Source organism: Eptesicus fuscus, chromosome 21, assembly GCF_027574615.1.
Source record: "Eptesicus fuscus isolate TK198812 chromosome 21, DD_ASM_mEF_20220401, whole genome shotgun sequence".
In the NCBI taxonomy this organism is placed as follows: Eukaryota; Metazoa; Chordata; class Mammalia; order Chiroptera; family Vespertilionidae; genus Eptesicus; species Eptesicus fuscus.
In genome coordinates, this window is record NC_072493.1 from 8,030,784 (window position 1) to 8,048,460 (window position 17,677).

At 52.5% G+C, this 17,677-nt stretch overlaps 1 protein-coding gene across 1 annotated transcript in view; it reads right to left on the reverse strand.

Moving 5' to 3' along the window:
- ST3GAL2 (ST3 beta-galactoside alpha-2,3-sialyltransferase 2) overlaps positions 1–12,206 on the reverse strand; it is a 44,691-nt gene extending 32,485 nt beyond the window's left edge. The window contains exon 1 of the mRNA XM_008139993.3: positions 12,146–12,206. The gene's annotated coding sequence lies outside the window, so the exon portion shown is untranslated. The remainder of the gene's footprint in view (positions 1–12,145) is intronic.
- Positions 12,207–17,677: the final 5,471 nt, after the last annotated feature.

Below are 17,677 nucleotides of genomic sequence, written 5' to 3' on the forward strand. Positions count from 1 at the left end.
TCTTTCTGTTTTTTAAAAAACACACAGCCCGGTCTTTCCCCCAGCGCATCCCCAAACTCCCATCATCAACCAGGCCAACTTACTAGTTTCTATTTTTGTGGCCTGTGAGAGGAAGGAACCAGGTCGGGGGACTGGTCTAGTTCCTGCCAAGATCAGATGTTGTAGAACCACCAGGCATCTTGTGGGCTAAGCTGGGGCCTGAGCACTGTGTCAAGAGATGGGTCCTAACCGACAACAGGGTGGGGAAGGCTGGGGGTGGGGAGCAGGGGCAGGTTAGAAGGGGTCAGTGGGGAAGGAAAGGGGACATATGTAATACTTTCAACAATAAAAATTTTTTAAAAATAAAGAAATGAGTCCTAGTACAAGGATTACTTAGAACAGTGGTCGGCAAACTCATTAGTCAACAGAGCCAAATATCAACAGTACAACGATTGACATTTCTTTTGAGAGCCAAATTTTTTAAACTTAAACTATATAGGGAGGTACACTGTTATTAACTTAATTAGGGTACTCCTAAGCTGGCCTTTGCTAAAAACTCAAGGGGCCAAAGAGCCGCATGTGGCTCGCGAGCCGCAGTTTGCCGACCACTGACTTAGAATAAGATGGCACTCCCAAAAGGTACAGTCATGTGGGTGCCAGTCTCCTATGCTGCCTCGGTAAGGGCCCATGCCCTCTACAACCAATGAATCCTGAGTAGAGAGGAGGGTGGGACAGACAGTTGACCAGAAGGTGGACCAGCTGTTTAGCGAGGATTCATGGTGTATGTGTCGTTGGGGGTGCCTGAGACAGGAGACAGGTCAGACTCTCCATGCAGAGGGATGCTGGCCCTAAGGTAGTATCTCCAGTGGGCAGAGAGCCCCGGGAACAAACCAGGAGCCTGTGCTCCGTGAGCCTGACTCTCTTTACTCTTCATACACTCACGCTTTCTTTTCTTCTCCTTTTATGTGTAGTCATGTCTTTGGGGAAGGTCTGCCTGTGGTAGCTACGCTAATGGAACCCAAAGGTGCCTGCATCCCTGCCTGGACCAGGACATTTCATAAAGGAAGCCATGTGGCCTCTCTCCCCCCAGGAGTGGAGGTGGAGAGACGCGAAGTAAAAAGATAGAGGAGCTCGCAGTCAGCCCTTTGCTCGGCTGCTGTGTCCTCTGGATGTCACCTTCACTGGTGCTGAGTAACATCTGGTTCCAACCCCTGCCTGGTGCCCCCACTTTTCCTTGTGTCACTAACATTCGTCTCCAGGAGGCAGAAAGCAGGTGGCTGGTGAACTGGAGAGCCCAGCTACCAGGCGGGGTCCTGCCCAACACACACCTGCTTTTATTTCTCCCTTGTTCTGGCTGAGCAGCCTTCCTCTTCATTGAAGAGCTGGTCATATGCCAGGCCTGATTCCGGCAGGGCCCCTGGGAGGAACAAATATCCCCAAGGTTGCTGGGTAATCCACTTCACCACCTCTGGAGAGTGGCAATACCAGCTGCTATGAGTAGGCACAGATGCGCCTTCCCCTTGCACTCCCTGTGACCCTCACCCCCAGGGAGAGGGGAGGGGGAGAGAGGGATACATGTGTGTGGTGGGGGGGGGGCACTCTTCCCAGTCCTCTCCTCAGGGAGTGACTCATCCTCCGGGAGCGGGCCTGAGTTACATGCTCCCTGCTAAGATGATAGTGACATGACATGCATTATTACTGTCGACTTTGGGGGAACAGAGAAGGGAGAAATACACAGACCAGGGACCATTATGAGGGTCCCCAGAGAGTGGTCTCTGTTGTTCGGTTTTATTATGTATCTTGGGGTTACACGGGGATGGCCAACATGATGGTGCTTGTTGGAGACTGGGGCTGTGCAGGGGAGACCTGCGATTGTGAAGAGGTGGGGCCAGGGCCTGCTTTCAAGCCCATGGCCTTCCTGGTGAAACTGGGGCATCCCCACCCCAATATGTGCCTATGAGTTAACATTTTATAGTGAACTCTGGACTAAACTCAGAGGACCTCAATTCCAGGATTGGCTCTGTTCTTTGACAATAGTGTCTTTGGGCAAATCATACCTCTCTGGGCCTCAAGCCCTCCATCTGTAAAATGGGCATGATAGTCCCCGCCAAGATGAAATAAGCGATGGCTGTAAGCTGTAAAACACTATGTGTCCCAGGTCCCACTGAGTTGCAGCCTCACAGAGGGGAAGGAGGCAGGGACCAGAGCAGACACTAGCTAAGCCTAAGGGAACAGGGGGGTCTGGCTCAGGCTGGGTAATCACTTAGAACACAGCCCCAGACAGAAACAGGCAGAGCAGGGGACCTCTGGGAACCAAGCAGGAGGGGCAGACAGAGCACACTGGTCAATCCTGGCTGGAAGACAGTTCAGGAGAGAAGAGCCAGCTGTCAGCAAATATCTGAAGGGCAGGAAGAAAGATGCTTGAGGAGATGGTAAGAATAAAAAGGAAGTCAATCCCAAACTCGGTAGAGCCCTGGGCACTGAGGAGCTGGTGAGAACCGCCTGCAAGCTCCCAGGACCTCCAGCAACTTGTTTCTACGTCACTCAGCTCCTCAACTCGCCCGAAGCCCCTCACAGGGACGGCCTTCCCCTTCTGGCCCAGAGGCCCAGGGGCGTGACCCACCCCATGTGACAAAAGAAGCATGTGTCAGACTGAGGTCTCCTCTTGCTAGTGGGAGGCTCGAAGCCCAGAGCTCTTTCTACAGAACCCCATTCATTCTTGGCTCTGCCAAGTTCGGTCAAATATCTGGACCCTCACAAATTGGAGGCGATGGGAGCTGAGGCCAAAGCCGTGCTATCTGCTCATCTGTCCCTGAACTGGAACCACTGTCCTGGGCATTCTCTTCCAAGAGAGAAGACAGAGGGCATAACGCTCCCCAACAGGAAACACTCCAACATAACCCAGACAGCGCAGCAGCCCTGGAGCTACATTCTTACCCAGACCCCAGCAGGACACAACACAGAGGAGGGAAGCGTTCAAGAAGCCAAGATGATAGGGGAGACGGACAGGGCGCGGAGGCAGCCCCGGGAGGAAACCAGCCAGAGTGGGGCCCATGCCTCCTCTGTTTACTGGGCCAGGCGACGCTCCAGGAGGGTCTCCCTCCTCTCAGACCGACCCCTGCATAACACCAACTGCCATGCAGGTGGCCCTGGGCCACCGCAAGGAAGCGACCATTCGCCATAACCTCCCTGCGTCAACTTTGTCCTGAAGCCCAGGGGATGAATGACTTCTTGTGGATGACAGCGGGGGCAACTAAGGGGCTCCTCCCTAAAAGATGCCACTTCGTTCTGGAGGGAGTCCCCAGCCTGCGAGTCAGATGACCTGGGTTCTGCTCTCAGTTCTTCTATCTACTGGTTGGAGGATATCAGGCAAATTTCTCAACCGCCACTTCCTGATCTGTAAGTGGAATGACTCAATGGTTCTAAGTTCCATGACGCATGCTAGCATTTAGTTTTCAACAAGGTAAATTAATCAATGGCAATAAATCCTTATTAGTGGTGTTTCTGAAATGTAAGTCAGGCCAGGACTTACTGAAGGGGCTCCGAGGGCCCTGGTCTCACACCTCACATATCATGTCTTTAGGTTGGGTGACACCCCATTTCCCTTTGGGGAACCATCTCTGAACTATGAAACCCAGGCCTGGCTAGCCAGAGCACCCCAAGTTAGGCATGGGCCCCAATTCCAAGTGAACCCATGACTCCTGCGGGAACCGTGGCAAGGGATGCTGAGAGGATGGAGGCTGGCACTGCTGGCAGGCACCTTCTACCACGTGGGAACTGAGTGGCATCGCCACGGAGAAGGGCAGGGTGAGATGGGTGTTGTTTGCGCCCCTCATCTTCCCTGCATGTGGCCAGCAATACTCTCAGGTATGAGTCAACAGCTTCCCTTTTATCAAAGGGCACTCTGAGTTAAGATTTGTGGCCTCTGTCCTTGAAGAAGTCCAACTGATACAATCTTGGATGCATTGTAACCGTTTTCCATTTCATTTAAAGGAATTTTTAAAAGCCACTTAAGACAGTCTTGCTTGCTATCTGACGCAGAAGGGCTGCCCTGAACTTGTCCCTAAAAACCCCCGTCCTTGATATGTCAACCCAGCTCAGAGGCCAACGAGCCCACAGGAACAGAAGTGGTTCTGGGTTCCCGGCAGTGGCTGAGTTCTGGCCAGGAACCAAGGCCTTCTCCAGCCAGGGACTCTGCCCAGGTGGTGAGGGAGGCTCTGACATGCACAGCCTTCCTGGGTGGCCTGGGGTCGGCACTGCCCACCATCAGGGTCCCCCAACCACAGGCAAGACTCCACAGGGGAGGGTGCCATGTCTTCTGCTGCCTGGGCAGGGCCTGAACCAGCTGAAGTGGCCAGGGAAGGGACGATGACCCGGGACATGGGATGCAATGGAAAGTCAGGATCCTGGGTTCCATTCCATCTGGCAGTGGGTTTTTGGGGAACCCTTTCCAAACCTATTTCTCAACCTGGTAAGAGTAGTGCCTGGCTTTTCAAATGATGCCCGACACTCCCCTGACCTGCAGACTCATCTACCCCACTCATTTCTGGATGCTGCCCCCAGCTGACATACCTTAGAGGTACCCCAAAATATCTCAAACTCAACCTGCTCCAAACCAAACTCATGCATGCTCTAAGCCCATGTGAACCCAGTCCTCTTTCTATAGCCCGTTTCTGGGATGGGGACGTCATTCATGCAAACCTGAAACGTGGGAATCATCTATGTCCCCTCCTTCCTTCGGCCTCCCTCAGGCAACCTATTACAAAGCCCACCTGATTTTTAAAAAATATATCTGTATTGATTTCAGAGAGGAAGGGAGAGGGAGAGAGAGATAGAAACAGCAATGCTGAGAGAGAATCATTGACCGGCTGCCTCCTGCATGCCCCACTACTGGGGATCGAGCCCACAACCCAGGCACGTGCCCTTGGCTGGAATTGAACCCGGAACTCTTCGGTCCGCAGGCCAATGCTCTATCCACTGAACCAAACCAACTAGGGCTCCACCTGATTTTTACCACCTCCGTCACTTATCTTTCTACTTCTCTCCACGGCTACCACCATCGTATTATCCAAGGAACTGTCACCCTTCACCGACAGTAGCCCCGGATCTACTAAAGAGACCCCTCCAATTCCCTCTCCATAGAGAGGCCAAAGCGACCACACAAATCCCATCAGATCCCCATCCCCACTCCTTCCAGCAAAACAGCTGGACCTCCCGATTCTCTGGGGCAAAGGCGGGGCTCCTCCAAAGCCTTGTGGCCCCAGGTCCGGCTGGCTGAGCAGCAGGGTGACCCTGGGACCAAAATGGACCAGACAGGTCTGGGAGTCCTGGCCCCACCCTAAGTGGCTTCCCGCCCTGAGGTCCGGCTCACCATTGGCTCAGTCTCGCCAGGACTGACCCTCCCCCAGGGAAGACCTCATCTGACCACAGATGGGAAGGGAGCTGGCCGGCAGTCAGGGGAAACCCAGCTGGGCTGAGGCCAGGGCTTGTGCACTTCAGGAAGGAGAGGAGATAGAGCCAGAGCAGCACCACAAAAGACTGTCAGTGTCTCTGGGGCCTGAGAGAGAAGGCAGCTGTCAGGAGAATAAACCTCAAGCAGCCTATCTCTGCCCTCTTATCAGACTGACCCAGGGCAGCCTGCGGCCTGTGGAGAATAAACAATCATTAACAACCCCTCCCACACTTCCTGCCAGCACAATCCTGTGTGCCCAGCCCAGCCCAGGGCCGAAAGCCTGTGCCTTTCCTCCCTGCCAGGGCGAGTCTTCAAGCCCATCTCTGGGCCCGACCACCCCATCTTGCCTCCCCTTCTTGGGCAATAATCCAATAAACCATATACTCTGCCCCAACTAGTCTCTTCAAGGTCCTAGGACATCCCCTGCCTTTCGGTTCAGGCCTTTGCATCCTGGTATATGCTGCCTTTACCACCTTCCTTCTCTCTAGCCCACTTGCCATGTGTCTATGCTGATGACGGGGGTCCTCCGTGATCAGCTTTGGCTTCGGGGGGGAAAAAAACCTGGCTAGAGCAGAACCCAGGGCATAAGGAGGTGAGGGCATTGGGAGCATAAAAAATGGGTACCCTATAAACAGTCACCCCAGGGCCTAATGGGTGGACAGTGTAGGAAGGGAGGAATGCGATGAGAGACCAGATGGGGTTTTTTCGCCTGAACCCAGACAAAGTCAGAGCAAGGGCTGAGGGATGAGGACAATGGGAGGCCGGGGGACAGTTCCCTCGGCTGCAGGAGCCCACGTTCTCCAGAGGGACAGCAGAGCAGGCTGGCTGCTGTTCATGCTTCCGAGCAGGTTAGGAGAAAGGTCAAACTGAGTTCCATGGACGTCTGCACCTCACTGTGGAATCCTGTGCCCCCTGCACTACCTTCCCTCTCAGGTTATGGTGTCCCTCTGCCAGGTCTGCCAGATGGTTTGAGAGTGAATCCCTGAGCAGGTCTTCAAATTGTGTTTTCACAGATGAGGACTCTGAGGCCCGGAGAAGGGCGATGACTTGCCGGGGTCACACAGCACCAACCCCTTGTGGGCAGCTGTATGCATCTAACCAGACCGGGCCCTGGACTATGAAAACCATTGAGGGGACACCTGACCAAACAAGCTGCTTCCCCTTTGAAGGGCCAAACAGCCCTACCCTGAGGCTCTCGGGCCCTCGGCCAAGGCGGGCCTCACCGGGGCCTCACTGCCTGCCAAACAGAGGACCGGCTGGCTTCTCTCCGTTTTGCACAGGATGAATGGCAGGGCAGGCCCACAGATCTGGTCCAGGATGGGCAGGAATTGCCAGGATGGGCAGCCTGAGTGAAAGAAGACACCCTCTCAAATACATCACCCAGGTTTGAAGGGAGAAGAGGTATCTTCTGTGTTAACTACAGGAAGTGCCACCTGAGAGATCAGAGCTCACCTTCATCCTGTAAGTTTGCCTCGGGTCAAGCATGAACTGCTTTTCAGGCACTGAGCGAAGTCCTTCATCAAACAGTTGCCACTCTGGTCTTGGGCTAAACCACCTTCATATACCCTGCTCCCCATTTCACAGCACCTTCCTCTCTATGGAAGTGCCAATGTTAGATCCCCAACACTGAAAAAGCCTGAGGGGGGGTCCTCATTCTTCTCCTCACCCCCTGTAGGCTTTCCTGTCTCCCCTACCTGTGGTCCCGGGGGTCTCCTCCTGAGCTATGCTGGCGTCCCCAGGAACCAGCCAGATGCCGAAAAGGCATTGGTCCACAGAAATACCAACCTCTCTGGGACAGGATGGAACAGAGAGAAGGCCGGTCCCTGGAAACTCCCTTGTGGCCTGGCATCCCCAGAGGAAGGACTCCTTAGAGAGAGGGTACAGCAGGGGGAGAACCGCTCACTGGGGTCTCTTGGGTCAGGCCCACACACCTCCCACAGGGCCCAAGAGAAACAGGGAACAAGGAGGAGCTCAGAGGCTCTCCCCTCTCTTGCCTTGTCCACTCAGCCTCATTCCCTTTGGCAGCTGAGACTTTCATATCCTCCCGCCTCTGGTTCCCGTTCACCATCAGTACCAAATGACTGGCATTTTGTCTGTAACTAAACTTGAGTGGCGATGAGAATTGTGGGGGGACTTGACTTACAGTGAGGGGAGAACTAAATTTCGACTAATGTCCCTTTCAAGCCTAAAGGAACCCTGCCAAGGAAGGAAGGAGGGAGTGGGGGTGGAAGAGGAGGGGAAAACCGTGGGAGTGGCGGGAGCGGCAGGGGTTATGCCCACTCCACCCCCAATTCCCTCACCTGTGCCGCTTCCTGTAATCACCTCTCGGCTTCCCCTCTTCACTACCCCTCCAAATTCCCTGTAGCCACACAAATAAATAACTTGTTGATTTTTCCTCACCAGAGCAGCTCCCTCAAGACCAATTAGCTATTTGCATTTGTGGCTGATTTTCTTCCTCAAAGGCTGCAGATCTGCTCAGGCTGAGGGTACAGCTGAAGGACTCCTTAGAGAGAGGGTACAGCAGGGGGAGAACCGCTCACTGGGGTCTCTTGGGTCATGCCCTGACACCGCAGGGCCCCCTGCCTTCTCCTGAGCCCTGCAGTGTGGCCCTTTTGAGAGCAGTACAGTCCATACCAGAACTATTTGTTTTGTTTTAATATTACCATTGAACAGATAAAAATTTAGCAGTGAGAGCAAAATAAAGAAAAGTTAAACGTTTGTCTACATTTCCCTTTATTGTAAATGGCAGTATGCACTGCACTCATAGATGGCAAAACATCATGTATACTGAATGCCAACAGCTGGAACGGAAGGGAACAGTCCTCTTTACCCCAGGAAGATGGCTTTCCTCTGAGAATCTGTGGGGACAAATTCCCCTGCCGCAGAGCTCCCCCTGCTCCCACCCTAGAGAGGACCCTGTGGCCTTCCTCCCATTCCTGAAGGAGGAAACTTCTCCAGTTCTCAGCTAAAAAGCTGGCGTGCCCCCAAAGCCAGCTTATGCCCTGGAGCCTTAGGCTAGATCTGCAATGACAACATGAAAGCTCAATGGACAATATGTTGTAATTGCAATAATGAGTTATAAATAAGCACCAAGAAGTACTCTAAGATGGCTGGTTAGGGACATACACGGGCATCCCTGATGAGCATGGCATAACCGAAGGAAAAGCCTGTTTCCCTAGGTAGCAAGCCAAGTTCAGACCCTTTCCTTGGGAAATGTCCCTTGGAGATGTTTGCCCTGACAGTGAGCAAGGACTTACTGTCAACAAGCATTCTGAGCAGAGAGGGAGGAAAACCTGAAACCCAGGTCCCCAGAGAGGTGGGCCCAGCCCTTTAGTCGGCAAGGGCTTGGATACACAGAACATGTGGTGGGGGAAGCTGGGACTCGGGGATGAGAGCAGGGAAGGGAGGCCCACCCCAGGCCCAAGTGAGAGAAGAGATGCAGGTGTGCGGAGCCTGGGTCACTAAGCCCCCGCTGCTTTCAGGAAGTACAGAGCCCCTGGGGCTTTGGGGCGCCAACGCCTCAGGGCTGAGGCCTCAAACGTCAGGCAGCCTGGAGTCGGGAGGAATGAGCTCATCAGGATGCTGGCTGTGCTGTCAGCATCCTGCACACAGCTCCTCCAAAGCACAGACACATCGTCATCTGCAAACTCTTCCTCCCCCTGACGGTCCCATTTCAGCTAAAGGAACCAAGCTCATCACCCAGGCACGGAAATGTCAAACCCCAGCCAATCAAGTGTCTGTTCCAGAAGATGATACCGACTTTCACAATCTCTCTAGAATCAGTCCCTGCTTTTCCATTTCAACTGCCAAGTTTCAGCTTCATCGGGTCTCACCTGGACCCTATCTAGTTTTCCAGAAACCTATGCTTTATTTTTTTATATATATATTTTATTGATTTTTTACAGAGAGGAAGGGAGAGAGACTTAGAAACATCGATGAGAGGGAAACATCGATCAGCTGCCTCCTGCACGCCCCCTACTGGGGATGTGCCCACAACCAAGGTACGTGCCCTTGACCGGAATCGAACCTGGGACCTTTCAGTCCACAGGCTGATGCTCTATCCACTGAGCCAAACCGGTTTTGGCCGGAAACCTGTGCTTTAAATAGTTCTTCAGGGGATTCTGATATCTGGTCAAGTATAAGAAATCCCACCCTAAACCTTTAACCATAGACCTTCAAATATTTACTGAACACCTACTACATGCTAAGGACCAAGCCGGGTTGTGTTAGTTCGGAAATGAGGATATATTTGAGGACCTTCCAACCCAATAGGGGCCAAAATCAAATACACACATCCTCAAGGCGGGATATGGTATAGCACAAGACAAAGGAATCATTCTCCCACCCCTAACCTTAGACCCCAAGCCCTCAGATCATCCCTTGCCATGACTGAGGAAAAGAGAATATCCCCTACCCAATGCTGCTCTTTTGGACTCTTCAATCACAGGTAGCTTTCATATATGTGTGTGAGTGTGTATACACACACACACACACACACACACACACACACTAGTAGCCCTGCGCACAAATCCATGCACCAGTAGCTCACTGCCACCCTCCAGTAGCTCTCTGCCCCTGCCCGCCCTCCTGTAGCTCCCCTCCTCCCCCCCCCCCCCCCGCTCATAGCTTGCTGCCCTGCACCCCCACCCCCACCCCGTAGCTCTCTGCAGCCCACTTGTAGCTCACTGCCCCACCCTCCTGCTGATCCCCTTACACGGTTGGTCCTTATGCTTCACGGCGTAACGACCATTTGCATATTATAGAGAGAAACATCAACACTGAGTGGCTGCCTCCTGTACACCCCCTCCTGGATGGGGATCAAGCCCACAACCTGGCATATGTGCTGACCTGGAATTGAATGGGTGACCTCTTGGTGCATGGGTTGATGGCTCAACAACTGAGCCACACCAGCTGGGCTACAGGTAACTTTTTAAAGAGGGATTCTTGCCCTGAGGTATGTCTCAGGTCCACAGACTTGGCACGTGGAGAAATGCTCCCATGAGGCCACACCCGTGATTCCTAGCGGCTTGGGCTCAGAAAGTTCACAGAGGGCTGTGAGCGTGTCACAGCACATCACAGCAATGCATTCCCCAGCAGGGTCACTCCCACAGGCCCCTGGCAAGCTTGCAAGGAAGAGTGGCGATACAGACATAAACACACACAGACACTTGGCTCCCTGGCCTCCCTCCCTCCATTCTCAAGTTACAAGGTTAAAGGCGTTCCTACTCTCAGCCAAGGGGGAGGGATGAGAGAGAGGGTGCTGAAGCAGGGAACCATCTGGTTCAGATCAGGATTGCTCCTTCAGGACCCCAACACACTCCCAGGCCCTCCTGATGGTTCTCTTCCCCAGCTTCCCACTGGGAAACGGAGCGTTGGGCTAGAAAGGGAAATCTTTCAACCCAAAGGCAAATCTGCCAAAGGAAGACAAGGAAACAAAAAATTGTACAGGCAAGTCTGTGCCACCTCGCTGAGCTGAACACTACCGATAAACCCGAGCTCACCGCCTAACCTACAGACACTGTCTTTGTCCACAAAGAGCTCAGGGCACCTGGCGGGCATCCATCCCTGGACCGGCCACCTCTTCTAAAGTTAGCTTCTGAAGCAAGTTGAGGCTCAGTGGTGTGGTCTCGCAGACTCCTCTTATGCCGCCACCTCCAGCACTGTAGGAGGTTCCCCCCATCTCAGAGGGACTTTGGAGCCCAGCAGGCGTAATAAAGAGGAAGGGGCAGGGACAACCTAGCAGCTTCCAGACAACTGTCCCAAAGGCAGGATGGGAGTGCGAGTTACGGGCCAGGAATGACTGTTTCCCTGAAGACCCCTCGGCAGCTTTGGCCGAAAGAGGCTGCCGATTCCTTCGTGTCACCAGCACCTCTCTCCCCTTTCCCTAACACCACCTTAGACTGCTCCACAGTGCCTCGCGCAGCTGTAAGGCAAGAGTTTGTAAAATGGGAGATGGATGCGGTTGGCAAGAAATACAAATTGAAAGGCTAACTTGAGAAAGAAGCATTGGGGTGGTGCCTCTACAGGCAGAGAGGGCCAGATTTGGGGTTCAGGCAGGATGGGGCAGGGGGAACAGAAGTAGTGGAAAGCTAAAGGGGAGACTGAAGTGAGCTCAGCCCAGAGCTGCAGCACAGGACTGGGGCATGGCCTTGGCCAAGTTCCTGGCTTGTACTGTGCCTCAGTTTCTGCAAAGTGGGAAGGAGGTCAAACTCTTAAGTCTTCTCAGAGAGAACTGGGCTATTGGGGGTGTCTAGGGGGCACTGCCAGAGAGGGGAAAGAGGAGAGAGGCTGATGGTGCAAAGACAGCCTCTGACCAAGCAGAGCGGGGCAGGGGTCTCCAGATAGTGCAGACGCCAGGAGCGCGCGGGGTGGGGGGCAGGAACTAAGTAGTGGACTATAAATCGGGACTGGGGCACGCAGTGCTTCCAGGGCTGGGACTGGGGGCTGCCACCAAGGAGCGGAACAGTCTCTCCTGGGGGACTGAGAGCGGCTTGATGTGCAAAAGCAGAAGGCGGGGATGGGGATTGAGGCCAATGCAAACGGACCCGCGCCCGCATTGGGGAGCCCAGCCCCCTGACTCGGGGGAAGTTGCCGGGGTGGACCCGGCCGGTCTGGGGCCGCTGGGCCGAGCCCGCTGCCCGCGCAGAGAGGGCTCAGAGCAGCCAGGGGCCCGGGGTGTACCGCATCCCGCCCGCCCTCATTCCGCCCGCGCACCTCAGTCAACGCCGGGCGCCGCGGGCCATGCTTGCCGCTCCTGCCACCGCCTCCACCCGTGCAAAAGCCGCCGCCGCCGCCGCCGCCGCCGACGTCCGGACCCGTTAGCTCCGCCGCTCCCTGGTTCGCCTGCAGCGGGCCAGTCCCGCCCTTGCCGGCCCTGCCCTACCCGAGCGAGCTGCCGCCGCCTCAGCCCTGCCCCTCCCCCCACCCAGCTCGGCTGGAAGGGAAGGGTGGGGGAAGGGGGGCGGCTGCCCCCTCCCCATTCACATCCTCTGGGCTCTCCCCTCCCTCCTCCTCCCACACGCGCGCGGGCATGCTGGGATGTGGAGTCCAGCTGCTGCTGAGTCAATAGGGGTGCCCCGCATTCAGGACTACTACTCCCCCAAAACAGCGCGCCTGCGCCCTAGGGATTGTGGGCTTTGTAGTTCGACCGGGGCTCTGGGGGGTCTACCGCTCATGGAGGAGGGGGGGGGGTCTCCGTTCCCAGAAGGCCGGGCTCCCAGTGTAGGATGTGGGTGGTGAGGTGCCCCGGACCCGGGTTGAATACCTAGAGTCCCAGGAAGGTGCAAACCAGCCCAGGCTGCCTCCTAGACGCGGCTGTGCCTGCTGCCGCCGAGCCCGACTGGAGGAGAAGCCTCCGGCCTCCCGAACCGCACCGCACCCCGGGTACCGTTTCCATTCGTGCTCCCGAGGAGCCCTGACCTGGGGCTAGCCTGACTTCATGCCCGGCTCTGCCATCCAGAGCTGCAGTTGAGCTGCTGCGTCCAGGCCTGAGCAGAGAGGCTCCGGGAGCTGCGTGGGCGTGGGGGTTTCCCCACCTGGGAAAGGGCGCCCCAATGTCTGTGGGTTTGCTGGAGCATCACCTGCTGGGGCACCTTCTCGTTCCAGTCTCATCTCTTTTTCTGTTAGATGCCCTCAGTTCCTTACTGTGTAGGGTAAGGTGCACACATTTTAAATATTTTTCCATGCTTCTCCTTTCCCCACTCTTACAAACCCAGCTCAAATCCTGTAGGAAGCTCCAGGTCGGCCTCAGGCTCACTCTCCACGTTTCATCCCCTCTAGCTCAGGGAAGGCCTGCACATCAGTGGTTCTCAAACTTTGGCGCCCATGTCAGATTCTCCAAGAGAGCCTGTTCCAACTGTGGACGAAAGGAGCCACATGCTAACCTGACAAGCTCAGGGGAGGCCTGTGTGGCAGTCTTGCAAACTCAGAGACCTAAAATAACCACAAAAGATGGTCTGAAAATTAAATATTTAACTACAAACAGGTTATAGTGGGCAGTCATGTCCTAGGCCGATATTTTCCCTGACAAAGATCAACTTAGATCTTTTCTGAGCCCATTTGCCTTTTTGCCTCTAAGATAACATATCTGTGAGATGTCTGGGTAACTTGTAACTTCCCTTTTTTTCTGGAGCCCCTGGGGCACAACCAGATGTGGTGGGCGCCAGGACAGATACCACAAATTCCTTCATTATCATGTTAATTGTTCCTGCACTCACCTAAGTATGTGTCCATCATTTTACTTTTTATCCAATCCCAGGGGTTTCCCACCGCTTTGCTTTATCCCATCTCCTTAAATCCATCACCAATGAATTTCATGTAACCCACCTATGTCCCTCCTTTGATTGCAATGTATAAATACAAATGTAACCCGCCATTCTTCGGAGCATTATCTCAATTCTCTCACATCTGCTTCCCAGCATATGTCGACAGTTTGGCTCAAATAAACTCACAAAAATTCTTTACAGGTTTCAATGTTGTTTTTTTTTTTTTACGTTAACACAACAAAGGTTGCTGACCGCCCACCCCAGGTTTGGTTTCATCAGTTCTAGAGTGGGCCTGAGAAATTTCTAACAGGATCCCAGGTGCTGCCGAAGCTGCTGGGCTGGGGAACCACCTTGAGAACTTCTGTTGGTGTTTGTTGGGTCGAGTTCTGACAGGTCAGTAGAATCTGCTGCCTCTGGGTGAGCTCTGACCTAAAATGGGTCAGTGGCGGGGAGTGAGAGGTGAGGCGGTGGATTCCTGGCTTGTCAAGTATCTGAGAGTCTCTCACACTTAACCCAGTTAGACCCTCCTGACCACCTCTGTCCTGATGTTCTGGGAGCTAAGACCTCCAAAGGGGAAACTTGGTGGCCACCACCCCAGACTCCTCAGCTGTCAGGTGAGAAAGAGTCTCTGCTTGACCAAATTTCAGCCAGGCTCCTTTGAGACCTCTTCGTCCATAGGCCTCAACCTTGGTCTAAAAATGACACTCTCGCCGGAGCCGGTTTGGCTCAGTGGATGGAGCGTCGGTCTGCGGACTGAGGGGTCCCGGGTTCGATTCCGATAGGGGGCATGTACATTGGTTGCGGGCACATCCCCGGTAGGGGGTGTGCAGGGGGCAGCTGGTCGATGTTTCTCTCTCATCGATGTTTCTGGCTCTCTGTCCCTCTCCCTTCCTCTCTGTGGAGAATCAATAGAATATATTTAAAAAATAAAAATAAAAATGACACTCTCAACACAAATGATTTCAGCCACCCCCTTCCCCTACATGGAAAGACTTACATACAATAGCGTAGTTTCTAACAGCTCAAGGCCACATCCCTAGGATGACCCTCGCTCTCTTTAAAGTTAGTAAAGCTCAAGGCTGCCAAAAGAATTGACTGTTTATTCTAGCCAACACCGCCTGATAGGCTCGTGCCCACCCCTTGCTTGGAGGATTTACTGGAAAGGGTCTGTAAGTGTGACTCTGCCCTCTGTCCCTTTGAGATGTCTGTGTCTCCCACAACTCAGGAGGGTCTTTCCCAAGGGCCTGAAAGCCATTGCCTGGAAATGTAAGCCCCGGGGAGGAATAGCGCCTCTGTCTCCCAGTCTCTGTGGGAGGTTAGGGTCCTAACCTCAGTAATTTCCCACAAGCAGACACAGCTGGCCTAGTCAGCATTTACACTGACCAACCCTTTGTAATTTTTTACTTCCCGACTCTACTGAGCCCCTGCTCACTTCCCTCTGGACTCCCTCATTCTCTATCTATCTATCTATCTATCTATTTATTTATTTATGCTAATCTTCGCCCGAGGATATTTTTCCATTGATTCTTTTTCCCCCATTGCTATTTATTCTTTATTATTATTTTATTATTTTAAAAATAATTATTGTTGAAAGTATTACATATGTCCCCCTTCCTCCCCCATTAACTCCCTCCATTGATTTAAACATATATATATATATATATAATTTCAAAGAGGAAGGGAGAGGGAGAGAGAGAGAAACATCAATGATGATAGCCATTGATTGGTTGCCTCCTGCACGCCCCCTACTGGGGATTGAGCCCACAATCCAGGCATGTGCCCTTGACTGGAATCGAACCTGGAACCCTTCAGTCTGCAGGCTGATGCTCTATCCACTGAGCCAAATCATCTATGGCTCCTTCATTATCCTTTTAAAATGCCTGGTCACCTCTAGACAAGTCCAAGTTGAGTTCAGTTCACTCTGTACCCTCTTCCTATTGCAATAGTTATTATTGGTTAAAATCAGTCCTTACCACTTTTCACTAGTGTCTGGTTTTATCTTTGACTATTGTGGATATTGGGGGCCCAGGCCTTCCCTCTAGCTACCAAGTGCTCAAAGGATGGGTGAGTTATCCCGAGGCCTTTGGACAAATAGCCAAGTGGCCACCAGAGGCATTGGACACTGACTAGGGTTGACTCTGGAATGCTTTTCTGTTTCCTGTAGATTTGTGTCCCCAACACTGGCTATGGGGGGACTAAGTGATCCACATGCAGCCCTATGCTGTGCCCATGAAACCAGCTGCCTGGCCCTTTCCTGAAAGGGCTTTTCCTCTGCACCTGCAATGGCAACATTCCCTCACAGATAAAAGGTAAATGAGCCTTTTGGAAAAAAAAAAAACACACACACACATATATATTTTATTGATTTCAGAGAGGAAGGGAGAGGGAGAAAAAGATAGAAACATCAATGATGAGAGAGAATCATCAATTGGCTGCCTCCTGCACACCCCACACTGGGGATCGAGCCCACAGCCCAGGTATGTGCCCTGACTGGGAATTGAACTGTGACCTTCCTGGTTCATAGGTCCATGCTCAACCACTGAGTCACGCCGGCTGGGCTAAATGAACCTTTTTGATTTTATATCCATCTCCCAAATCTCTGTTAAGCATATTATTCAGGGAGAATTAAAATGGCCTCTCATGGGCAGAACTAACAGATCCTCTGTATCTCTCAGCCCCAATAGGAACCCCCATCATCACCCTAACTACCTCTCCTGGCCGTTTGTGCTTTCCCATCCTCTCCACCCTTCCGTATTCTGCCTGACTGTCCAGAGTCTCCCCTGATGCCCTAGCTGGTTTGGCTCAGTGGATAGAGCATCGGCCTGTGGACTTAAGGGTCCCAGGTTCAGTTCCGGTCAAGGGCACATACCTCAGTTGCAGGTTCTGGCATGAGGTAACCAATCAGTGTGTCTCTTTCACATTGATGTTTCCCTCTCTCTCTGTCTCTCCCCCTCCCTTCCACTCTCTCTAAAAATCAATGGAAAAATATCCTCAGGTGAGGATTAACAACAACAAACAACAAAAAAATTTAATGAATAAACAAATAAGCTGCTTAAACACACACACACACACACACACACACACACACACACACACACACAAATGTCTACCCTGAGTTTTCCTTCCTCCAGAAGGTTCTTCCCAGCTGCCTCAGCCCCATGTGAACCTCACCCCTTGTGTTGCACTTGAATTTGCATCCTTCATTCAGAAGCCTAGCTTTGCTGGTGAACTGTCCAATGCAAGAGAGGTGGTGGAACAGACAGTGGGACAAGGTGGGACAAGGTGGATGATAGATCAGGGCTCTGGAGGCGGACAGCTACTAAGCAGGCTGCAAAGAGGAGCTGGCTCTCTCCCTCCCTGGGTTTCTGTTTGGGGACAGAAGCTTAAGTCAGACCTATCTGGCAGCTCCCACACCAGATGGTATGTGTGACCCAAAGCAAGTTATACAGTTTTTTCATCTGTAAGATGGGAATAATAATAATACACCTTACCTTTTAGAGTTGTTGTAAAGATTAAATGAAAAAAATACTATGATCTTGGATAGGATGATTGTCAAAAAGAAATCAAATTAATCTATACATTGAATGTGGTCCTAATAACAAAACCAGAAGGCTTTTTGTTTTGTTTTGAAACAGGAGAGAGGAGTAGATCAATTGATTTTTTAAAAATACTTTTATTGATTTATTTTTCATGTTTTTATTGATTTTGAGAGAGAGGGAAAAGTATACGAAGATAGAAACATTGATGAGAGAGATATATCTTTGATCAGCTGCCTCCTGCATGCCCCCTACTGGGGATCGAGCCCACAAACCTGGGCATGTGCTCTGACCTGGAATAGAACCAGCGATTTCCTGGTTCATGGGCCAACGCTCAATCACTGAACAACACTGGCTGGGCTGGATGAATTGATTTTTAAAATTCATTTGGAAAAATAACAAGCAAGACTAGTCAGGAAATTTTTGAAAAACGAACGGTAGTGAAG